Source organism: Sander lucioperca, chromosome 9 (assembly GCF_008315115.2).
Source record: "Sander lucioperca isolate FBNREF2018 chromosome 9, SLUC_FBN_1.2, whole genome shotgun sequence".
NCBI lineage: Eukaryota > Metazoa > Chordata > Actinopteri > Perciformes > Percidae > Sander > Sander lucioperca.
In genome coordinates this window covers 15,009,023-15,035,312 of record NC_050181.1, presented here as the reverse complement: position 1 = coordinate 15,035,312, position 26,290 = coordinate 15,009,023, and the positions used below count along the sequence as shown (strand labels likewise).

At 42.8% G+C, this 26,290-nt stretch overlaps 1 protein-coding gene and 1 long non-coding RNA gene across 5 annotated transcripts in view; one reads left to right on the top strand and one right to left on the bottom strand.

Moving 5' to 3' along the window:
- LOC116047011 overlaps positions 1-26,290 on the bottom strand; it is a 204,357-nt gene that overhangs the window by 51,891 nt on the left and 126,176 nt on the right. The gene's annotated exons all lie outside the window — the stretch shown is intronic.
- Positions 1-26,290, top strand: part of disp1 (dispatched homolog 1 (Drosophila)) — a 142,639-nt gene that overhangs the window by 70,470 nt on the left and 45,879 nt on the right. The window contains exon 1 of one of the 4 annotated variants that reach the window (XM_031295491.2): positions 17,159-17,491. The exons of 2 other annotated variants lie outside the window; for them this stretch is intronic. The gene's annotated coding sequence lies outside the window, so the exon portion shown is untranslated. Of the gene's footprint in view, positions 1-17,158; positions 17,492-17,578; positions 17,783-26,290 lie in introns of those variants that run through there. One more of the 4 variants, XM_031295492.2, reaches the window with a different exon arrangement.

The window sequence follows — 26,290 nt, the reverse complement described above, 5'->3', positions numbered from 1 at the left end:
AAATGAATTTGTTATTATAGTATATAATATGATATGATCAAAGCCGTCGCGGGGGGGGGGGTCGAGGCCCTGCTCATTGACATACAACATGATGCACGCGCAAGAATCACTGTAAACCCACACAGGGACTGCTGTTATTCAGACAGCTATACGGTCATATCGTGTGTGTGTGTGTGTGTGTGTGTGTGTGTGTATGTTGCTGAAATACGTGCCAAAAATAGATTAGCATTACCATGCTGGATAAAGTGTAAATCACTTCTTGCCCCCCGTTACTCAGCAATGGACCTTTTTCACAGCAGACATTTTGCCTTGTCATAGTAGGAAAAGCACAGCGGAAATTGATAACCTTAACGATGGCTAAATTCCACGCGTGCTAACGCAACCATGGTGACATAACATTTAAAATGAAAAAAAAATATTTTTAGATTTTTTTTTTTGAAGAACCGGAATTTCATTTTAGATCACATTGAGTCAAAAACATCATAAAAAAATAAATAAAAAATCTGCATAATTGCAAACCAGGCATGCGCAAGGCCCCCAGAGGCGCGAGGCCCTGTACCCATGCGACGGTTCTGGGTATGATATCCTTTATTTACGTGTCATGCCACTAAGTGGCCAATCCCACACGGAATTACATGACACCAATACAAAAGTAATTTCATCCTCATCTTCCGGTCCAATGTCCACACACACAACATACTCTACTTTGCACAAAGTATAGAATAAAGAAACCATATTACAGCAGCCACAACACAATAGCGTAACCCATAAATTGTCCAACTAGAACTAAACATTTCATACATAAAACAAAACTACAGACACAAATATATACAAAGTATAATTATTTTAACAATTATGCATAAAAGAATCTCACCTACCCCCTGCAGTACTCCTGCTACCTAGGGGTACTGCAATGGTTCCCATTTGAAAAACACTGGGGTGGATTGGGTCTAAATTATATCTCTCTATCTAACATGCATATAGACCAGCTATCTGGAGCCAGAAAGCCTTTTCAGTCAGTCTAATTCAGCCCCACACACACACACACACACACACACACACACACACACACACACACACAAACACACACACACACACACACACACACACACACACACACACACACACACACTCAGGGCCTTCCAAGAGCCCACTTGTCCTTCAGCGAGATGACACAGGATGAAGTCACTCCATTTGCCTTGGCACCGGCATCTTTGTATCAGGCACCGTGGTGATGTGCCAAGGCCTGTGTTCTCACAGCAGAGCGTTCTGCCCACTGCTCCCTGAGAGGGACAAGGCCATAACAAACTAAAGTACTCTCTGTGTAGCACAACAAATCACAGCGGAGGACACAGCGTGCCAAACTCAAGCGGGGCAGGAAATCTTTTTTTTTTTTGTGTGCCTGTCATCCACAGGGGCTAGTGCATTGCACAGTTCAACTATATTGCTATTTTACAATGCAGCCACATTTGAACAAAGTAGGGTTATGGTTGGAAACTGTTGGCTGATTACTTGAAACGGAACAATCTTCCAGCATTTGATTATTGGTGGTGGTTGTAGGGTTTCTTGTGATTCTTTTCCCATTTGTTGATCTAGTTCAAAGTTGTAAAAATACTGGGATTTAGTAGCCTGACGTCGTCATACTCAGATTCTAGTCAGAATATGAGTCTGGTACTGCGCCATTGGGCTGTGATTATGGGGCGTGTTTCAACCGAACTAGGAAAAGAACATGCCTCTGCACTCAGTTGGATAGACCTACAACCAATCGGAGCAATGGAGAGTCAAAGGCAGGCTTCGACCAACCCCCAAGGAACAGCGCCATGTCTTAAAGCAACCATGGGCTTAGCGGCCAACGGTGGAACTGCACCCCTCTGGCCCAGAAAGACTTTTCCCATAGACTTTGCATGGCGAAAGAAACTTCTATATTTCAGCGGCTAATATTTCAACTTACCAGCCCGAACACTTAAAGGGTCCTTGTTTACAACGTCACGTTTTTAACATTTTTAACTCTGGCTCTAACCACCTCTTAGTCGATTAGTCGACTAATCGGTCGTTTTGGTCTTAGTCGACTAAGATTTCTTTAGTCGAGGACAGCCCTATTTTTAACATTCACTAGTAGCCAAATCCAGAGTTATTAAACTAGGTATGATGAACACGCTCCCCCGCCCCCTCTTAATACATCCATGGCTTTGACAGAGCAAAGGCAGAGATGGCAGTTTCTGTGTCGTGCGGACAGGTGTGGCAACGTGTATACATACGTGATCGCGGTTCTCTGTTCCTCATTTAAAATGAATGCGCTGTCGATATCTTCTATAACAGACGCGGTGGCAGCCACCTTTGTTGTAAACAAATTCAACCCAAGCGCTCTTTGGTGACGTGGTTGATTACGTTACTGTTGATCATCTGTCCATCATCGAATCAAGCCCGCCCTGACAATTTGATTGGTCCGAACAGCTCTGGTTGGAGCATAGTTGCTCCACAACGGATCAAGTCCAGACTGAACTTCCCGACCTCAGATGTTGTGGGCGGGGCTAAGTTCAGCTGGCATCCAGGCTAGGGATTTATAGCAAATATGTAGCGTTTCATAGTGTTTGTAGTGTCACTGACCTGCATAGCTTTTTAACAGGTTTGGGCTTTTGCTACAGTAGAAACAATATGGTAGCCGGGATGCTAGCCAAACTTAGCCCCACCCACAACATCTGAGGTCGGGAAGTTCAGTCTGGACTTGATCCGTTGTGGAGCAACTATGCTCCAACCAGAGCTGTTCGGACCAATCAAATTGTCAGGGCGGGCTTTATACGATGATGGACAGATGATCAACAGTAACGTAATCAACCACGTCACCAAAGAGCGCTTGGGTTGAATTTGTTTACAACAAAGATGGCTGACACTGGAGAATTGAGATGTGTAGATTCCGCCACCGCGTCTGTTATAGAAGATATCGACAGCGCATTCATTTTAAAAGAGGAACAGAGAACCGCAATCACGTACGTATACACACTGCCACACCCATCCGCACGACACGGAAACTACCGCCTCTGCCTTTGCTCTGTCGAAGCCTGCCTTTCTGTGTCGTCTGTCTCCCGTTGCTCTGATTGGTTGTAGGTCTAGGTTTTCTTTTCCTGGTTCGGGTTGAAACACGCCCCATAATCACAGCCCAAAGGAGCAGTATCAAGCGAGAATTATCCTAGACGCATCCAAGGTGGTGCGCGCCATCGTGACGGCGCACCCGATTTATGGCGCGCGAGCAGAGGTCACGCACGGCTCTTTTTTTTTCAGCGGCGCGCGACAAAGCGGAAACGGGAGTCCTGAACGAGTTCGCCGACAACCGGATGCCAGGACTCTCAGAGTGACTGCAAGTCTCTCTTGTAAACTTACTGGGTTAAGATGAGTTCTTTTATGGTGAATGAAAGGCTTGATCCGACCAAGTAGGTCATCGAATCAAATCGAAGCATTGACGGCAATGCTGCAGCCAGTTCTGCCGTTGTTTACTTTTTTCTTCTTCTTCTAGTCCGTAGAAAGAGCAACGTCGGTAGCCTTTGCTCATTAGCGCCACCGCTGTTCAGGAGAAGACTGCAACTAGTGTCGCGAGCACCAGCGGAGATCCCATGACGTCACATTTGTATGCGCCAGCCGGGCTGCGTCTAGTCTATCAGACCCTTCAGACTCATATTCTGACTAGAATCTGAGTATGACGACGCCAGGCTAACAATATGGTATAGAGCAAAGAAAACCCAACCTTGGGCTCGTGGGTAGCTCACCTGGTAGAGCGCACTCATGTCATTCCCCCTCTCTAGCTCCCCTTCCATGGCTTCAGCTGTCCTATAGGCCTAAAATGCCCCAAAAATAATCTCAACAAAAGAAAACCCGACTTTTTTGTGCCGTTTTGGAATTGACATTTTGAGACAGACCGGTCTCCCAGTGTGAGCTCTCGTAGTGACACTTTTCAGAAGTGCAGTTAATGGCTCTAAACTGTATTCTTCAGGTCTTTTAGTCATTTTGCGGCGGGTGCAGCTGGGGGCAATGAGATACCAATAACAATAAAATAGACATTCAGTATTAAGAATGTGTTTCGTGGCGACCCTGTGGGATGTTCTTGCGGTCAGACACAAATAACACTATGTACTGTTTGAAAAGCACTACAATGGATAAGATCTGAACATTTGATGGAAAACAGTCCCACACCAAACAGGGGAATAGAGCGCGTGATGAACGTCCTGTGAAGTGAAGTTCAGCTCGTATATATTAGGCTCATCTGTCCGCGATAAGGTTAGCAACGTGGAGATCCTCGGAGAGCAGATGATGAGACGGAGAAAGTATTTGAAGTGGCCTGGAGGTCGAGGAGAAGTTTTCGAGACTAGCAGCGTCTGCATTCCAGCTGCTGACTGGGGTGACACTTCAGCTGCCATATTTCTCTTTGTGTCTGGAGTTTGTATTTGGAGAAAGAAAGAAAGGCAGAGTGTTTTATCCCCATCTCCCTCTCCGCCACTCCCCTCAGCCGTCCCTCTCACCCCAACGCCATTTCCATCCTTCTTTCTCACAGCCTGTTCCCTTAAAACTAGGGCTGTCAATCAATTAAAAAATGTAATCTAATTAATTACAGACTCTGTGATTAATTAATCGGAATTAATCGCATACATAATTAACAGTGCCTGAACCGATACTTTTTAAGAAAGTAAAAAAAGAAAAGAAAAAAAGGGTACTAAACAACAACTTGTTTATTGCTAAGGCCATATGGTCAAAATGAAATGATTTAATAATAATGTATAACAATAACAATAACTTATTTCACTAGTAAATTGCTGTTGAACGACAAAAACAACCACCAGGTGGGAAAAGGACATTTACAATAACTTCAAATTCACCACGAGGCTGTAGTTTACCAGTTTCAGTTTAGCGTTAGCTGTCAGCATTTTAACCGTGTTTAATCCAGCTACTAGCTAGCGGTAGGCTAACGTTAGCTGCTGTCGAGTATAGTGTTAACTAGCTAGCGGTAGGCTAGCGTTAGCTGCTGTCGAGTATAGTGTTAACTAGCGTCACATGTAGCGGTGTTTGTGTTGCCTGTATCGTCTGTTTCAGAGCACCAGAGAGAAGAGCAGACATATCAGTGGCACCAGATTTCGGTAGCCAGGGTTGGCAGGAAGAAGATTTTTACAAGTAGATGTTCCAGTTAATGATCCAGGCAGAACATTCTAGTCTCCCTCCTTCATTTTACAGTCCAATGGTGGCTAGAACGGCTCTGGGTCAAACGTCAATATGGAATGGATTAATCTGCGCTATTTTTTCTCAGATTAATTAATCGAAATTAACGCGTTATTTTGACAGCCCTACTTAAAACACATGTCAAACTGGGCGCCTGGGTAGCTCACCAGGTAGAGCGCGCCCATAAACAGAGGCTCAGTCCACACCGCAGGTCGGAACCGTGTGTGTCAAACTCAAGGACCGCGGGCCAAACCCGGCCCCTTGCAGACTTTGATCAGGCCCTCTTTCAATATAGGTTCCACATACATTTTGGCCCACCTAGTTTTTGTCTCTTTATCTGAAGTTCTTGTCACTTTTGCGGGTGCTTTTTTCGATGTTTTTGCCACTTTTTCTGACGTTTTTTTTGCCACTTTCCCCCCCCCCATGTTTTTTCCACCCTTTTTTGGTGCTTTTTCTGGCGATTTATGGCGCTTCTCTGAGGTGTTTTCGATGTTTTCTGCGCTTTTTCTGAAATTTTTTTGACCCTTTTTTCAATGATGGCTAAGGAGCTTTTCTCCTGACTTCTTCAGGGCTTTATGTGGACCAAACTGTAAGTGAGAAGACTATATGAGACATGCAGTAATACGGTCAAAGATATTTGACTTTTCTCTTAAATAAAAGCAAGTCTATAAACTTCACGTCTGGCCCTTGAAGTGATTCTTATTTTCCAGTGTGGCCCTTTGGTGAAGTTGAGTTTGACTCTCCTTCATTCCGTCCTTCTCCACCTCTAGCTCAGTTTTTTTCGGACTGCCAAAAAGGTTTATGACAGCAGGATGTGATCTCACACCTCCTCCAACATTTTCAACCACACAAAAAAAATAATGTTCTTCCCTTTTTTCCCTCTCCCCGGGGCCATCTATACACCCCCCCCCCCCCACCCCCCCCCACCACCACCACCACCCTCAGAGGACCTCGGAGACCCCGGAGAAATTTGACACAGCGATGCAAAGTTTTATCACAGTTTTTCTTCAGAGCCATGTTAGCCCATTTCTTCTTCGTACTTCAGTGCTGCCTAAAAATGCCTTGAACACTCTCTCAATTCAAATCCCTCTAAACATTTCTAAATTACACTTATTTTGATATATATTTTTTTTTAAATCTGTTTACCATCATGGTAGGATGTAGGTTTGGTTTCAGAGGTGGGAGAGACAACATAATCCAATTTTATTTATAGCGTCAAATCATAACAGAAGTTCAGTAAAAGTACTAATACCACGCTGTAAAAAAATACTCTGTTACAAGTAAAAGTCCTGCATTGAAATTGTTACTTAAGTAAAAGTATGTACTAAAAGTAGTACATCAGGCAAGTATCAATGTACTTAAAGTATTAAAAGTAAAAGTACTCACATTTTAGAAAGGGGAAACGATCCAACCTGTTCTGTGTGTAGTCAGCTAATTTCAGCTGGACTTATTGGCCGTTACATTGTTGGGTAGTTTCATTTCTAATTGTATTATATAAACTACATGTGTTTTTTGTGCAAAAATCGTAATTTGTAAAGTATCTAGTAACTAAAGCTGTCCGATGAATGTAGTGGAGTAAAAAGTACAATATTTCTCTCAGAAATGTAGCGGAGTAGAAGTAGAAAATGGCTTGAAAAAGAAAAGACTCAAGTAAAGTACCTCAAATTTGTAGTTAAGTACAGTACTTGAGTAAATGTACATAGTTGCATTCCACCACTGCACAAGTTATCTCGGGACACTTTACAGATGGAGTAGGCCTAGAGTAGACCACTCTATGTAAGTCAGGGGCTCTTCAAGCTGCCCAAACAAAGCTGTGGAAATGCTATTTATGTACACAGTGTACATTTATATTACAGCAGATAACTAAAAATATTGTATATAGTGCTGAAACATATAGTTGATTAACACACACACACACACACACACACACACACAGACACACACAATTTTTTTCACTATCTTTGTGGGGACCCATCATTGACATACCGTAATGCATTCCCTAGCCCCTTACCCTAACCTTAACCATCACAACTAAATGCCTAACCTTAACCATTACCCTCACCCTAACCATAACCTAATTCTAACCCTAATCCTAAAACCAAGTCTTAACCCTCAAACAGCCTTTTAAAGTTGTGGCGTCCAGCATTTTGGCCCCACAAAGCGGTCCGGACCCCACAAGTATACTGGACTCCTGGTTTTTGGACCCCACGAATATAGTTAAACAAGAACACACTCTCTCACACACACACACACACACACACACACACACACACACACACACACACTCACACTCACACTCTCTCTCTCTCTCTCACACTCTCTTACACACACACACACACACACACACACACACACTCTCTCTCTCTCTCTCTCTCTCACTCTCTTACACACACACACACACACACACACACACACACACACACACACACACACACACACAGTGTTTGTTGAGTAGGGGGCTTCTGGCTTTGTGTATGTTTGTGCAGTTCCTCAAAGGCTGTTCCCGTCCTTATGAGCAAACGCTAACTCTGGTCCCCTCAAAGAGGAACTCTCTCTGCCATTAATTCACACACACAAACATCTGTCCACCAAATTCCTCCCAAACAGCCCTTTGTGTGAGTAGTCTGTCTCCCTCTCCTCTGCCTGTCTGTCCATCTGCCGCCGCTTATCTGTCCCTCCTTGTGACTTTCCCCTGTTTCCGTTCTGCATAACTTCCCTGTCGCCCTGATTGTGTCCGAGATCAAACCAGCGCCGTTCAAACAAATAAAGATCCCCCTTCTCTCCCTCTCTGCTCTCCGTGGTTTGCAGACATTCCTCGTTTGCTGGACTCGTCTTTTGCGGCCTCCTCTCTTCTACTCGATAAGACCCCTGCGTTTGAATACCACCGCTCTCCCGTCTTTACTTTCTCTCCTCTCTCGGTCCATCCCTCCCCACCCCTCTCCCTCTGAAAGACAACAGAAAGAAGAGTTTTGATTGAACTGTGTCCTTTCCCAGACTAGGAAGTTGCTCGGGCACTTGAAAAAAATAGAAGAGGAAGGGGGGGGGGGGGAGAACGACGAACGACAAAGGCTGCTCCAAAGCCCCTAACACCATGGGAAATCCTCAGGAAAAACAGACATAATTAGGAGGCTTTGCCTCGTTTTGTGTCAAAAGTGTGCATATTTTAACGTGATAAAGCAACAGCAGTGAAACAACATCCCTTTTTTCTTCTTTTCTTTTTTTTTTTTTTTAAACATTGCTCCTCTGCCAAATCATTGCAGCTGGCCAGTACTGATTCTGCATGCAATTCGAAAGCCTGATGGTACGGTTTAGTCTTTGGCTCATGGTAAGAAAATAAATAATAATGTTGATTCTAAAGGCAAACTTCATAGGGAATCTGTTTTCCTCTATCTACAAATCAAATCAAGCACTGCTCTGTAAGAGGTGGCTTTGGTTTAACCGTCCTGTTGTCCTCGGGTCAAATTTGACCCATTCTAAAAAAGTTTGGCAACACTTTACTTGAAGGTATCTACATAAGAGTGACATGACACTGTCATGACACAGTCATGACACATGAACCCTAACCCTAACTTGTCATGACAGAAACCGATTCGCTCTCATTGAGGTTGAATGGAGACGAAAATCGCCCTGATTGGGCGAGATGAGAGCGAATTGCCGAGGAAAGCGAAACAAAGTTGACGAAAGTTTAACTATTATTCAAATGAGGACCACTCGAGAACCAATCAGGTCCGCGTGTTTGTGTTTGTGGAGGAGTTACAAAAAAAGTCTGACCAAGATGGCGGAGGTTACCAGCGCTGTATCAAGACAATTTGTATGTGATTAAAATGTTTCTACACGAACAGTGGTACTTGTATCAACACACATTGTGATTTATATGACAAACGAACTTAGTCAGGGCACATACACCACTAAATAGACCACTGTATATGTTAGTTTAAACACTCAAACTTTTCAGCTAGCCGACAGGCTAATCGCTAGCATGTTCGGACATTAGATTTCATTGTAAGCCTAGCCAGGCAGCTAGGCTACTTGTGCATTTATTTGATTACATGTTTTTTTGGCGAACATTGACGCTCGTATCAACACAGATTTCACAAGCTACAATAGCAACAATAGCTTGCTAGCAAACTACCTGCTAGCTACCTAGCTTCAACCCTCTCTGCTAGCTGCCTAGCAGCCGGTGTTCTGTTGCGGTTCTGGCGTGTTGTTTTGTAGATACCTTCAAGTAAAGTGTTACCCAACTACCTTTGACATTGGGCCATGTGATGTTATTCACAACTTCCAGCTGCCAGTCAACACTTGGGTAAAGAATGTTGACTAGAATTGCAGCTAAACCGCTCTGCCAATCTCTTATAGTTGGAGCCAACACGTGTCTGTCATTTTCTTTTAGCTCTGTGTTGTGTATGAAAGGAAATGATAAGAAACAGACGGCTAGGTCATCTGGACACAGCATGTCTGGGCTCAACCACAACAACATGACTTAACTCCATTTACTTGTTCTGCTCCCGTACTGCAAATCTGCACAGAGGATAATGTCAGGCATCGTTTCGGTACATACATCCGCTGTTTGATTGCAAGGAGTCACTATGTCACGTTTCCTGCACCACGTGTTTCAAGGATGCACAGAGGAATTTCACTGTGTCACTCTCTGGTTTGACTGGGCACTAAATGGGACCGAGTCACTACTGGTAAAAAAAAAAAAAATCTAGTCTCTCATTGCCAGACCACAGCGCTGCGGAGGAGAGTCTGGCTAGTCCACACAGCATTCCGGGATGGGATAAAAACGAGCTCTGATTCATTGGCATTTCTTTAAACCAATCACAATCGTCATGGGCAGTCCCAAGCACCGGGCAACGCCACCGTGCCTCTGCAAAATAGCCTCGGGAAGGAACTTGTTTTGGTCGAACATGTGTACACATTTAAAGGTTGTTTTAGTCGTGCAACAGAAAACTCAGATTGGCTAGCTGTCTGGATTTACCCTGCAGAGATCTGAGGACCAGTTAACCATAGTCCTCAGAAATCCACCAGAGTTTATAATTCCAACACAAAGCAAGAGGAAGGTGACTGAGGGACATCCGTCGGAATTTCTGGCGGCACCTGAACAATCCCGGAAGTGAAAGGTTGTTGATATAGACAAAAAAAAAAAAAAAAAAAAAAAAATCTGACCTGGACAGACTGGCCTTAAAGTGGCACAGCCAAACCGATCCACTTCTCTATCTAGAAGCTTTGGGAAGAGTGACCCACTTGTAGGACTGGTTGACGAACTACTGTAAGTGGTGAGCTAACTGCTAACAGGCTAACTAGCTGAAAATGTGCTAGTGCTAGTCAGTCATCATAGATCTGGCTACAGTGCTGAAAAGAAACATTGGGTTGTTCTTATTTTCTTCTATTAGTGATGAATAGTAGTCTGATCTGGCATTTCACATATGTTTTCAGACTGTCTTGCCAATCTAAACGAGATTCTTCCAGATTGGTGGAACGCCATTTACTTTCAAGTTTTCGCGAGATTTGTTTTAATTTGTGAGTTTGGGAGTTATACCAAGGTGCTAGTTTCCTTCGCTTCATCATCTTCTTTTTAAGAGGAGCAACAGAGTCTAAAGTCGTCCGTAGGCAGGTATCAATTTGGGAGGGACTAAAGTTAACATAAGAGTCCGAGAGTGTTATATTAAAACACGACATTGAGTTAAATGCTGTTGGAATATCTTCCTTAAATCAGATAGGCATCTAGTGTAGAAGCTTTTATCTAATTTCGTATAGTCGGGTAGTAAGAATTCGAAAGTTATTAAAGAATGGTCTGAGCCTTGTTAGCCCAGTCTAACTGGTCAACAAGTTTACAAAGTTCATTCAAAAGATGTATTTGTACCATTTGTAATATATACCGTGTAACAAACTGAACCGGACTGCTTGGTGGAAACGAGGCTTACTAGACAAGCAGTCTCTGCGGCTCCACAGTGCATCTTTATCTGAAGCACCATACACACAAAAAGCCCTGTTAACACACAACTAGTTATACCAGGGGACCTCATGTGATTTGGAAATTACCCCCCGTCTGTGTTTTCGTGAGGCGCATTCGCAAGAGAGAGGTGAAGTCTGTATTTTTTACTCAAATTTACTCTCATACTGCTGCCAAAACTTTAATTTTTAATGGCCAACGCAACTAATACAGCCCCGAATCACAGAGATGCCGACTCTCACGGTGACTAATATTATCACACAACCTCGATGTTTGGCAAAATATGGTAGGTATTTGCGGTGGAATTTTTACTGAACAAATTACAGACATGAAGGAGAAGAAGACAAAATAGCTTTATTGCCAGGTAACTAGCACTTTGCTTTGGTTCATGGTGCATACATTAAAACTACAATAATATAAAATAAACAAACAAATACCACATACTGTATACAGTACACACATATAACTAATTAATAAATAATTTAACATTAGGAGGGAAAAAGAGGCTGTATGGTTAGTGCAGGATTTACAAAAATGTAAAAGGGATGTGCAAATAATCTGCAATTATTACAAATGACTAGAAATCCCCGGGAAATACTAGTCCTGTGCTACAGATGGCGGCTGCTTTACTTGCAGACATTACAAGGATTACATTTTCAAAAAAACCCATATTTTTGTTGTACTGCACATTGCTGCAGCTCCTCTTTTCACTCTGTGTGTTGAGCTCTCTGTTTTAGCTACAGAGTGAGACATCTCACTTCTGTCCCATCTTTGTTGGGAGTCGCACATGCTCAGTAGCTAGGTAAGGACTACTAGCCAGTCAGAAGCAGAGTATGAGGGCGTGCCACGCTAGCAGCTAGGCGAGCATTATAACGTGTGTTACAAACAGAAGTGAAGGCTGGACTACAACAGAGCTGTTTGGAGCAGTTAGTGAACAGCGTTTTCTGTTGGAGATGGTAAGTCCCTTTGGGGTGTACTTTGGGCTTTTTCACTTTGTAAACCGATTTACATGCACAAACAAAGATATATATAACACAATAACGGAAAGGGAAAAAGCCAAAAAGCATAATATGAGCATTAATTTATTAATTTTTTGCCGTCAGTCCGACTGTAGCAGGGAAGAAACTGTTACCGAGCTGTGTTTTATGTGTAGTGATACTATCCGCTCTGCTGCGCCTGCAGTCTGTCTGAGTCGTTGGGGTTTCAGCCATTCCGCAGCCCCCCCCCCCTTGGGTCCTTGTGGGTAGATGTCAGGGAGGCTCAGGGCTAATCGGGTGGGAGATGTCTGTCCTCACCGCCAAGGTGTCGATGGGATAGGGTTTCCCTGGTTTGCCACATCTCCGACCTACAGAAGCCAGGGAGCCACGTGAGCAGTGGTGCCTGAGAGCGTCCGTATGCTTTCTTTCTCAGTCTCTCATTCATTCATTCATTCAGTCAATTATAGTCACACCCTTTTTTCCATTTAGATATCCACATACTGTACACTCACTCTTGATTCCACCAGTCTTGTATTAAGTACTTTGATTGTGGCTTCCTTATAGTGAAGCAATATATTCAGTTCTCCACGCCTTCTTAAAAATCAAATTCAATGTCTGGCATTTAACAATGGGAAACACAGAAACCGAATTTTCATTTTTTTTTTTTTTTTTTGCGAGGAATCTTTCACTCCAACGTACGAAACCATTTTCTGCAAGTAACGAAGATGCTTAGGGGACACGTGGTTGCTCCGAGGGCTTCTAGGATTACCTGCTGCCTTCCTGCGTATGTGCCGAAGCACATTACCGTCCCGCGTCTGAACACTCTATTAGATCACCGTTAATGTGCTTTCAAATCACACAGCGAGTCGGATCATGTTTAGACTTACAGGACGAAGCCTTTTGTGGAGAGATGTTTTTTTTCTTTCTTCCCTTCCCTGGTTTTCTCCCTTTTTTTTTTTTTTATTGCAGCTGTTTGAGGTTTTATGCCCTTCTGTCTATGTTGGGCATAGAGAGAGAAAACAACAATTTGCTGTTTGCGTTGCATGTCTGCCTTTGTGTGCCACATTTGCTTCAGTTAACAAATCCACAATGAAAGGGAACGATAGTTATTCCAAACCCCAACGTTTGGAATTAGCCATGGAAAAAAAAAAAAGATTGAAAAAGCAAGACACATTAAACATTATTGTTTGACATGCCATGCCAAAGCCTTAAATGGTCCTCTATCCTTCTCTCCCTCCCTCTTCAACTGCTCGCTCCTCCTTTTATTTTTTTTGGTTGTTGTCCGCTAGACCTGTCACTTTGATGACTTGTGTGCAATCATCCCAGGGGCCGTTTGGGCTTCCACCGGGGCCTCCGTCCTTCCTGGTACATTGCAGCCTTTGATGTGGTTCCTTTTAGCTCCATGCGGGAGGGAAGACCTCGGCTCTGGCTAGCTGAACCCAAACTCAGCTTCCCTAATGCATTCTCAACACCACGTATCAAGCTCAATGTTGATCTCGGTGGATGTGAGTAGTTGGACAAATGGTGTTAGCGCTGTGAATTGCCTTTTGTGTTGTTATTATTTCAGAGTAAAGGCACGGTTGTCCTGAGGTGACCGGCCCTGGCGGGGATCGGCTTGGTAATAATTCACAGGCAGCTCCCTCGCTGCTGCACCCATAGGGGGTTGGGCCCCGAGCCTCGGCAGCATGTTATGAAGTATGTTTGGGTCCTGAAAACCACGGTACCGAGATACTTTCTACGAGGCTGCGGTCTGAAGAAAGGCTACTTTGGTGTGTTGTTGATTCTTTGGCAATGGTAGTGCTACAAATCCAGAATCAGAATTAACGGCACCGACTGCATTAAATGATTAGGGATGTAGTCTCGCATTGCCAGACCTTATACGGGATACACGGATAAATTTCACTGTGTCACTCTGTGGTTTGACTGGGCACTACAGTAAAAATGGGACCGAGTCACTACTGGTAAAAGAAAAAAAAAAAAAAAACCTAGTCTCACATTGCCAGTCCTTCCTCCACAGCGCTGCGGAGGAGTGACTGGCTAGTCCACGCAGCATTCCGGGATGGGAAAAAAAACGTGCTCCGGTTTATTGGCATTTCTTTAAACCGATCACAATCGTCTTGGGCGGCGCTAGGCGCCGGATGGAGCAAACAGTGCCTCTGCAAAATAGCCTCGGGAAGGAACTTGTTTTGGTGGAACATGTGCTCGTTCAAAAGTTGTTTTAGTCGTGCAACAAAAATCTACCGGAGTTTAAAATTCCAACACAAAGAAAGCGGAAAGTGACGGACATCCGGCCCAAAATGACGGACATCCGGCGTAATTTCCCGCGGCGTCGTTGATATAGACTAGTAGGGATGTAACAATGCATTGTGAATCAGTTAAAAATCAATATAAATGTGTAAAGATTACAACCGGTTGAGATAAAAACAAAAATGACTCGCGATGCAATTTTTTTGCAACGGCCTAGGGCGTGATCTACTGTTAAATGTCACTTGTTTGACGTCAGACGTCACTCCGTGTTCTTAGTTCATTTATTTGAAGAGATTTTATTTTCAATTTATTTAGTTATGGATGTGGGCTTTGTTTTAAATTTCAAATTGTTAATCTTTTATTTCATTTTTTGTTATTTAAGATGAAATACAGTTTCAGTTGCACTTTTGATAAGCAAGGACACATCTGATCAAGGAATAGTTTTTTAGTAATTTGTCCGCAGCTCGTTCGGTTAAAAAGAATCATGAGAAAGTCGTACCGTGCGCTTAAAATCGTGAATGGAATAGAATCGTGAGTTGAGCGCGTTGTTAACATCCCTACCGATGAGTGTGGAAGCACATCCCAAATTACAATGCAACAGACACAATGAGAACTGAACTTCATTTCTTGTCAGACAAAAGAAAAGCCCAAATACGATAAACTCTACGCAACTTATTAGTGCTGGGTTATTATTATTAGAGAAGACTACAAAGCACTAAATGGCTTAGGCTTCGACTGGCCCCGGGGTCAGCCGTGCCTCACTGCTGCAGATGATTACAGCTTGCTATATGAACTGTGTCCTAATCCTGGTGGACAGCTGAAATTAAAGCCAGGTACGGCCCTCTGCCTTCCCAGCATTCCCTGTGATAAACCTCCTCCCCTGCTGAGAAGAATCAGTTGTTTGTGAGGCAATGCGTCTATCCAGAAGAGTCTCCGGTCTGTAGAGATTGTGTTTATTCTTTTCAAACCACTGATGAAACTAAAAGATTAAGATGGCATACACTGATTTCATTTTTTGATGTGATTTCTGCATCGTGTCCAGCATGAGCTCACAGTTTGTGTGTAACAAACGTGGGCCCTAAACAAATTCAGGCATTGTATTTTGCACGTCTCCTGGCTTTGCAGACCTCGTGTACACCATGTAGACTCTGCTACATAAATGATTTCTCCGTAATCTTTTGATCAAAGACGTAACAGAAGTCGTTTACGATATAATGGCCAATGGAAGCAATGGGACTTTAAAGGAACACGCGGTAACCAATGTATGACTTGCCCTGTTTGGAAGCCACTTTTTTTAGTTAATACACATGTTTTGTGTGCTCCAGACCCCCAAAAAGCAACAGGAAAACACAGAAACTGGTTAATATTTTTAATTGATGCCTTCATTTACAATATGTGCCTATGTTTTGTTGGTAGGTTGAACTAAATTGAAAATATTCGGTTGAGGATGTATTGACTTGGACAGTTGCACCCCCTCCCAGGGCTTTTGTTGCTTCGGGTGGGGAGGTAACGAGGACAGAGAAGATTCTAAAGTAGTTATTAAACTAAACCTAGAAGCGCAGCCAACACATGCAAACAGTAATCTATAATTTAAGTATACTGATGTGTTAAGAACGGGTGTGGTCCTTATTAAGGAATTATGTGGTAGAATTTCAGATAATTAAAGGCTGTTTATCTCTGTAAGTAGGCCTGTTGAAAGCTATCTTCGGTAGTTTCATTTATAAAAAATTAACTTTTATATGATTAATGTTGTACCTTAACTCTATTAACTGTTGTACATGTTAGTGTTTGATGCTATCATAAACTACTGTTAGGATGAGACTAGAGTATCCCATACTGGGCTAACGTTATAAGCAAACAGGTTGAGCGGTTGTTTTGAATTATAATGTTGAACCAAGAGAGCATTGATTAAAGGGTAAAAAACTATATGACGTATTTAAAAAAACCAACAACTTTAAAGTGGTTTTGACCTTCACGTTTTAACTAGGGATGTAACGGTATGAAAATGTAACCTCACGGTTACAGTGACCAAAATGATCACGGTTTTCGGTATTATCGCGGTATTTTTAAAAGTGTGTTCAATATGTTCAGAAAGCACTGATAGCCCTACACAGGCTGAAATAGTTTCAAAAAGTGTAACAGTGTTTATTATATTACAAAAATCTAGGCAATAGGCTGATAAATGTCCTGAGCGCTGTCATCTCCTCCTTCCGCCATGATTCCAACTTCAAGAAACGCATGTTGTGCTACGCAGTGCGCCTGCGCGGCAACTTCAGGAGACTCGGATGAAGCTGGGGAAGGATTAAACACGTGGTTTCCATACCGTGGTAATCCACCGTGATAATAATGATATTTTAAATGAAAACGGTAATTGTTATCGTCAACATTTTTATCCTGGTTTACCGTTACATCCTTAGTTTTAACTGTTCAACTTCGTACACGTTTCCAATGTAAGCTAGGCTAGTAACGTTAGCATATCTGTAAGGTATCCTGTTTTTGTTAAGGTAAAAGTGAAATCTGTTAAATAAATTGATATTGTCTTGCGAATGTTTTCCTTCATGTAATTATTGTTAGTGTAATTGCTATTAGTCCAGTATTGCCTCTTGCTATAGCTTTTTATTTCGTGCTGCCTTTTGCCTCGGGCACCTATTTTTGAAGTTTTCTAAAATCTTGTGCTAACGCGCATGAGCGGTAGTGTTACCTTGGCGCGTACTGCTAGCGGTGTTGTGGCAGTGAGCGGGTTAAAGCAGACACTGAGAGCGTCCTATCAGTGCTCTACGGTGCAGTCCCAGCCCACCGCCTCCTGCCTCCTGCTCCGTCCCTCCGGAGAGAGTAGGGTCGGAAGCTGGAGCTGGTGTGTTTATATGTGCGTGTGTGTGGCTGTTTGTCAGTCTGGCAAGACACACTCCCACAAGAAACAGCCCGCTCTCCCCGAGACTTGTTGTTGCCTTGTCGGGGTGTATTGTTTATTTTACAGCGCTTGCGGATACTTTGACCAAAAAAACCCCCCGAAGGATTCTTTATTTATTTTTTCTTGGTGGTAACGAAGCACCGCGTGCTGCTGATCTCACTGGCGATAATAAGCGCAGAGCACCGGGAGACACAAAACACGGTAGGATACTATGAATACTGGCTGCTCTTCAGGCGGGTTTTTTTTTGGTCTCCTGCCCTATTTGTACATTTCCACCGGACTTCGGTGACCTTTTTAGACGAGGAAGTCGGAGAGCTACAGTCGCGGTGTGCGTACATGTGTTCAGAAGTAGTGAGAAAATCAAAGAGTGGGAGTTGTGTGCAGTTTGGGTCCGTACGTCTCCGTCGTCTGTCCCAGTGATTCGGCTGGAACGGAGTAGAGGGATGTCAAAAATCCCTTTTTCCCTTCAGCGTTTTCTGGATAGAGCTGACGGTACTACACTGAAAAGATCGATGCATACCCCATTGTTTCCAATTTGAATTGTTAATGTCATATTAAGGCAGTCAGCCACCAGTATAATCTAAGAAAGCTTGCCGTTAGAAAAATCTCATTTTTCTGTAAAGATCATTTATAAGCATATTGTCATAAGCAAATCTCCGCTTGTCTTACCTTATTATCACCCCGGTGTGTTACAATAACCCAGCGCTAATATAACTTACCCCAGTGTGACATAGTTATCATAATGTAGGCTACAAGTGTAGGCTACTATCTTTAAGATTTATGTCAGCCATTCAAAAAGTAGCCGAACTAAATGGTGTGTTAGTGAGTTTACCACCATATATTTATTAACTGTTGTCTTAGGTTTTCATTGTATTGTTTTGCCAAAAGCCAGAATGACATTGATTCAAATATTGGGTGAGGACGGTGTTTGCTTTACCCTTGCTGGGAAGAGTTTCTACATGGACTGTTACAGTACCTTTAAAGCAGGTCATATACCCTTTGATATGTTTATTTGCAGCACTTCATACTTACATGCTATTTAAACATAGAATGAATTCATTTCCCGTATTCTTTCTTCTTCCCTCATTTAGTTCAATCCTTAATGATTGTGTCGGACACCTGGGGTTGATGGAATGGAATGATAAAAAACGACAGGTTGACTCGCTGTGTGTTCACCTCATTTACCATGAGAGCCACTGCTGTAGCCTCGAGCCAGCCAGCGCCGAAAACTGGAATGTTTAACAGCCCAGCTGTGGGGGGGAAAAAAATAAGAAAAGCACCCAGAGGGGGTCAAATATGTCTCAAAGCTCTCCTGACAACCAGAAACATGTCAAATGTCTATGTGTCCTAAAGCTATATGTCTAGCACCCAGCAGGTATACAACAACTCTGCCTGTTGTTGTTGACGTTATTAGAAGTAATGTGGTTGTTAAGCGTTTTCTTGACTGATTGCCTGATAATTACTGCTATTAGCTTTAATTAAAGGGGTGTTCGATGCCTTGCCTTGTGCCGCGGCGCTGCCTGTCGCCCAAGGTCTCTCCATCTCTCACACCCCATAATCATGAACTTCACATGAAAGACGGGGCAGAAGAGCCCTTCTTCGTCATCACCTGCGTTATCCCGAAGCACTCGCCCTGGGAATCATCGTGGGTTTTTTTGGGTCGACTTTCTTGGTTATTTGATGGTTAAATGCACTGAATACTTCTGATTTTTATCAAGGACTTGTGGGGTTTGATGGGGTGGTGGTGGTGGGGGGGTGGCTGAGTGTAGCTGTAGTAAATCCCTTAAAGCTGCAGGTTTTTATGGTGAAAATTGGGGGGGAAATCACCTGCTGGATTAAGTGGGAGTGATCGTTGAGGATCCAAGATCACTTGACTTCATGCTTCCTTTTCAATCAGAGCTCCAAAGCAGCACAACTGTACTTTGAGTCCACCGAAGGCAAGTTTATATACACGTTACATTGAAGTTGAGGTTGAAGTTTGACATCGTTCCGTCTTGCTGTAGTGGATTTAAAATGCTAATGACGTACAGTACATCCTTGGCTTTCCTCCCCCTCTTCCTTAAAGTTTTTCTGACGGTTCATTTCTGTGAATTAAAGCGCAACAGTCCAGATGTAATACACTTTAAAGTATTCAGAGGATGAGGTGAAGACATGAGAAAGTGGGAGGAAATCCTAATTCCACTCCCTGATACGCGGCTCCTCTATCCTTTTACTCGGCCGCTCGCGTTACCTTCTTCTATTGTGGTCGTAGTTCATTACTGCCAGGCGGCACTGCTGCGATGCTAATGTGCTGTAATTCAGTTATTCTGGCGTCTCTGATAGCTTAATCTCCCTCAGAAATAGATGGCGCGGCGGCAGCATTTGTTGAGCCTTAGTTCCAGTGGTTTTGTGCCGCAGCTTTGGTCCAGCTGTCGACTTTGTATTTCGAAGGGAGACACAAGACCCTGCTTGTGTCCGCACAGTCTGCCCTAGATGTCTCACCTGCCTGTCAACGCTCTGCGGCGCGCACACACACACACACACACACACACACACACACACACACACACACACACACACACTGTCTCATGCGCACAGACAGAGCTGAGGCCAAATTCCTTCAGACGCAAACAGTACAGAGCACACTCGGTTGCACATTTGTCCTGTTCAAAATGTGGTATTGCTGCTTGTAGCTTTCTCCAGAACCAATCTACTCCAAAAAATGACTTACAGAAGGACCTCAATGCACTTCTTTGATATCTAGTGTATAGGCAAAAAAAATAATAATCCATTTTTAGTGAGTATCCTCTTAGCAAAATGCTTTGAGTGAATTTAAGTTGGGCTTAAAAAGCGAATCCAACAGTATGGCAGCGTTTTTGTATTTTTTTTATTGGGCGCACGTTTAGTTCAATTTCTAGTTTAATAATATCCAGTATCCAACTCTGTCCAAACTGTTTCCCTTTACACATTTCAAACACCAAGTTCTTTGGGTTTGAGTATTATTTACTTGTTTTGTGCTTTATGTTTTATCTGTGTTGTATCTCGCCATCATTGAAAATGAGGGAAACCAAAATGATTTCCGAGATTCTTAGATAAAAGTTATGAATGAAAGTTCTTTGGGTACCCAGGAAGCCAAGTGTGAAGTAGATCGGATGAACGGTTCTCGAGATATTTCAAAGACACGCACACACACACACACACACACGTACACAGATATTTCTTGATTTATAGTTACATAATGTAGCAGTACACTAGAGCTGGGCGATATGGAGAACATCAAATATCACAATACACAACAATATGACCAAATACATCAATGTCGATATTGCGGCGATATTGTAGGTTTACTATTGGTGCTTTCACAAAACAATGAGAGTTTTGATAAATAATCACCAATAATGTGGATGCAATGACAGAGTGGGTAAAGGCAAGCCATAAAACAGCTGGAACAGTGTGGGAAGTTCAGAGAATGACATCACTTTACTGTAATGCAGCCTTTATAACCAGGAAAAGACAACACTTGTGTCATATGATATCATGATATTGCCATATCCAAAACCGAAGACGATATCTAGCCTCATACATCGATGTGGATATAACATGGACATATTGGCCAGCCCTGCACTAAACTATATTCTCCATATACATCCCATTGTTTTTCATACTTGATCTCCGTTAAGCCTTGGTGCTTTCCATCCAGCCTCTTTAAGTCATGACAGGCTCTTGACAGCTGTGGGAGCCAGACTAATGACTTCATCTGGGTTTCCCTCAGTACTCTGCTATTCTGAGCTCCTCGGCCCTCCGGAGTTATTCTCTCTCTCTCTTCCCCTCCCCCCACCCATTTTTTTTTTCTACAACCCCCGTCCTCCCAGCCACCCCTGACCCGATGGGGCTGTCATGCTCATGTTTCACCGCTCACTCATGTCGAGGTGTCACAGAGCGCATTGGTCACATACGCAGCATGTTTTTTTTTTTTGGTGTGATGTATCGCTTGCCGCTCAAATGCAAGCACATCCATTTGGCAGGGAAATAGTTTGGTGGGGTCAGCGTTTTGGGTGAAATGAAAGAGCGTGTGTGTGAGATACGGCGTCATGAAAGCGTAGAGTAAATGGTTAAGATAAAAGTCGAGGTGCTTGCTAGGGCCGCAACTAAGGGTTGTTTTCGTTGTCGATTAATCCGTCGATTATTTTCTCCTTTTAATCGATTAGTTGTTTGGTCTATAAAATGTCAGAAAATGGGAAAAAATGTCAATCAGTGTTTCTCAAAGCCCAAGATGACGTCCTCAAATGTCTGATTTTTTTCACAACCCAAAGATATTCAGCTTACTGTCACAGAGGAGTGAAGAAACTAGACAATATTCACACTCAAGAAACTGGAATCAGAGACATTTTACTATTTTTTTTCTTCATAAAAAAGCACACAAAAAAATTTTGATTAATAGTTGACAACTAATGGATTAATCTTTGCAGGTCTAGTGCTTGCTTTAGAATTTTAGATAATTCAACCTAAACAACCGTGTTTTTCCTCGGTTTGTGGAGGACTTAGGCGCGCGCACTTTACGGGGGGGGTTTAGGCATCCTTCCTCTAGAAAAGAAGACGTTTTTCAATTATAAAATGCAATTTCCCCGTACATTTTGTGTCTCTTTGTGGGTTTATGTGACTTTGTATTTGTGTTTTGTTTCTTTTTTGGTCATTTTTCTTTCATTTGGGGTTGTTTTGGGTCTCTGTGGTCATTTTGCGTCTCTTCCTGATCGTGTTTTCGTCCCTTTGCGGTAGTTTTCCTTCTCTTTTTCACATTACTTTGGACCGTTACTATCACCATATCTGTGTCTAATGGCGCTTTTCCATTACATGGTACCAGCTCGACTCGCCTCAACTCGCCTTTTTTGGTTTTCCATTACGAAAAAAAGTACCTGGTACCTGCTAACAGGTACTTTTTTTAGTACCCCCCCAGTCGAGGTTCCAAGCGAGCTGAGGCGAGCCGAAAAGGTGACGTGAAAGCGACAGACGGGGGTGTCCTGAACAAACCCGCTAGTTTTAAACAGTTTAGCCAGCTGTTTTTTTTTTTTTTGCTGCCTCCAGCTTCTTTAGAAACTAAATGTGTCTTCTGGCAACAACACACACCTTCGACGTTCTGTGTGTGTCGCGTTAGGTCACGGCAGTTTACTACGGCGCCGCTTTTGTTTACAGTTCTGCGAAGGCTCCAGGCAGAGCTTTCACCGTATCCTACGTACACACACACACATGCTGGCTCGACGCACACACCAGCTGACAAATGTATACATAAGGCCACATATTACATAGGCTACGGTGAAAGCTCTGCGTGGAGCCTCCACAGAACTGTAAAACAAGCTCAAGTGGCCTGATGTTATACTTGTGCGCTGGTGTGTGCGTCGAGCCGGCATATAAGACGACCAGCCACGCTGAGGCGGTACTAAAATATGCAATGGAAAACGGACGCACAGTGTGTCGAGGCGAGTAGAGTCAAGGCGAGTCGAGTCGAGCAGGTACCATGTAATGGAAAAACGCCATAAAACGGTTGTCACTGCCGATGTGAGTCGAGTGCAGATGTGTGTTGCGCACGCTCAGATTTAAACATTTTAACGCCAAGGGATCCGGATCCGGCAAACGTTTTAACTATCTATGATTGTTTGATTACTAACGTTAGCGCAAAACGCCATTCAAGTGGCAGCCTTTGTTGTGTTTGATTGCTAACTTGTAGCCAGCAGTGAACGAACTTCGTTATGTAGGTCCAGTTTTAGTGTATTGACATTACAGAAGTCTCTCGTTAGCAGGTTCTTGTAGGCCACTTCAGCCTCTAATCTAGAACTGACATCAGGGATCATGCCGTGAAAATGCTAAATTATACGCTAAATAATAAATTACTGCTATGTAATGTACCCATCTCATTATTCTGTGGCTAACAGCAAAACAGATCTGCGTGAAATCTGGTCTAGCAGTGGCCTCCTCATTGTCACAAAGTGACGCATGCGCAACTCATATCTGTACTCGACTTAGATCGGGTTGTGACAACGGTGGAAAGGCTAGAGCAGATAATAAACAAATAAATAAATAACACTCAAAAGGCTTAAAGGCAAAATTGGGCACCGACTAGAATCATTAGATCTGATAAAAGCCTTTAGTTACATTCGGCTTAGGTGGTGCCCAAAATGGCGCGGGTGCTGCACCTAAACCTTATAATAGAGGGGAAAACCCTGCATAAGAAACAATTCAAGTTCTTTAAAAAAAAATTGTTAATTTAAAAACAGCAAAAACATCCTTGTTGCAAAGGAACGATTCGAGCGCCGTCTTCTGTTCCTCTTTTAGATAAAAAGTCAAGTCTAACTCCTTCACTGTAGCGGCCAAAGCCGTTTCAAACAACTGGTGTTCTTCCATAGCCATCTTGCAATGTTTACTAATGACTTTGACGTCGCAGCGCTGTCGTCATCTGTTTAGCTCGCCTCTGGCCCGCCTACATCAGATACACCGATGTGATTGGTGCAGCTCGGCTACATGGGCATAGTTAATGAGCATTGTTCTTCCTTCTTGCGAGAACTCTGGATATCCAGGGTAGCAGTTTACAGATAAGTGGCATCAAAGTCATTTTGAAGTGGCTTCAGTGACAATAGCTGTGAGTGGGCATTGTGACACCACAAAGGAATTATATTTCACGGGATATGGGTGCATTACTACACACTAGAGTAATCAGTTTAGGTCTGCAGCATCTGAAACATGTTCCACGTCATCAGCCTCCGGCTTAGGCTTTATCTCTTGATGGCATCTCAGATAGTGGAGTAGATAGTAGAGTCTTTGCCTGTCTTCACACATCAAGAAGGAAGTTTTTCTGTTAAGTTATACGTGCTGACGCACACTCAAATATGTGACATTTGAAAGTTCTACCCAGTGGAAATAGAAATGCAGTAAGTATTATTACATATTTAGAATGTCAGACGCTGGTTGTGTTAACAGATGAACACAATGTAAAATTGAAATTGTGAACCAACACAATATCAGTGGCGCAATGTAACGTACATTGACTTAAGTACTGTGCTTAAGTACAAATTTGAGGTACTTGTACTTTACTTGAGTCTTTTCTTTTCATGACACTTTCTACTTCTACTCCGCTACATTTCAGAGAGAAATATTGTACTTTTTACTCCACTACATTCATCTGTTACAGCTTTAGTTACTAGTTACTTTATAAGATTTCTGCACACAAAACACACATAGTTCGTAAAATCCGATGTTTTATTATAAATTAAACTACCCAACAATATAACAGAACTGTTTTGGGGATTTTTCTGCATTAAGTACTTTTACTTTTAATACTTTAAGTACATTTTCCTGACGGTACTTACATACTTTTACTAAAGTAACATTTTCAATGCAGGACTGTTACTTGTTACATAGTATGTTTACAGTGTGGTATCAGTACCTTTTACTTAAGTAAGAATCTAAATACATCTTCCACCGCTGCACAATGTGCTGTAATTCTTGTTCCTTCTGTGTGTGTATTGTTGGCTTCTGTGTGATCGGGGTTGACCCTGACGTGTATACGTTCTGCTTCAAGATGCGGAACAGCGCTGCAGCTCTGCTCTCTGTGGCCTAAACCTCTGAGTTGGGTTGGACAGTTTAGAGCCATTACTGCACTTCTGAAACGTGTCACTACAAGAGCTCACACTGGGAGACCAGTCTGTCTCAAAAGTTCAATTCCCAAAAGGCACAAAAAGGTTGGGTTTTCTGTTTTTTACGATCATTTTTTTGGGCCTTTTAGGCCTATTTTTTATAGGACAGCTGAAGCCATGGAAGGGGAGAGAGAGAGGGGGAATGACATGAGTGCGCTCTACCAGGTGAGCTACCCAGGCGCCCAAGGTCGGATTTTCTTTGCTCTATACCATATTGTTTCTACTGTAGCAAAAGCCCACACCTGTTAAAAAGCTATGCAGGTCAGTGTTTCCGCTATATATATTTCTTAGCGGCGGTTTATCAGACCCCAGGTGAGGCGAGAAGCTAACGTTAGCGAACCTTGCGGTCCCTTTGACTCCCCGCTGCATTCCTCCGACACGCTGTATTCACTTACTGTTTCAAACGTTTTCCAGGTTGGGGGTGCACATGGCTCAAAACCAACAAGAAAGAAACCTAGTACACTTAGCATTTTGTTTTGTTGCTAAACTGTATGTAAAATAAGCGGTGAGGTTAAATCACCTGTTTCACGTAACGTTCTAAGTAGGTTTGGGCATCGCTTTGATTTGAATAAATCTGATTCCAATTCTGATTCTCCCTTTTGATTGCGGTTCTTATCGATTCTTGATTCCAATTCTTTGAGAATCATATTTCCCAGATAAGAGGACAATTATATTTAGTTTCAATGGTGGTTTACGGTTTCAGGGCTTTTTTTTTGTAAAAATAAAGCCACATCACACAGTACAGCTTACTGTGCTCCATGGCTGCAACGCAACAAAGCGTCTAGAACGTGTCAAACTCAAGGCCCGCGGGCCAAATCTGGCCCCTTGCAGATTATGATCCGGCCCGTATATAAATTTAGGTTCACAATAGATTTTGGCCCGCCTAATTGTGCGCCAAAAACACGGGAAAGTGTTTTTTTTAACTGCAGTTACGCGACACTCAAAGCAGAATTTGGCAGATTTGCCGACTTTGAGACTCAGAAATTTCTTCATATTTAAGCAGACACGTTGTTGTAAAAAAAAAAAAAAAAAAAAAAAGATAATTGTTTTGCTTGATTTGTGAAATTCTATGATGGCTAAGGAACATTTTTGCTGACTTTTGTAGGGCTTTATGTTGACAAAAATGCAACCCAAAGCATCAAAAAATGTCGGAAAATGCGACAAGAATTTCAAAAAAAGCTGACAAAAACGTCTGAGAAAGCCATAAAGAAGTTGGAAAAAACATATACAAATGACTACAGCGCTACAGCGATGTCAAAAAAGCGACATGACCGGATTCAAAACCAAATTTTTCCAAACGATTCGGATTTAAAAAAAAAAAACGATTCCATTGGAA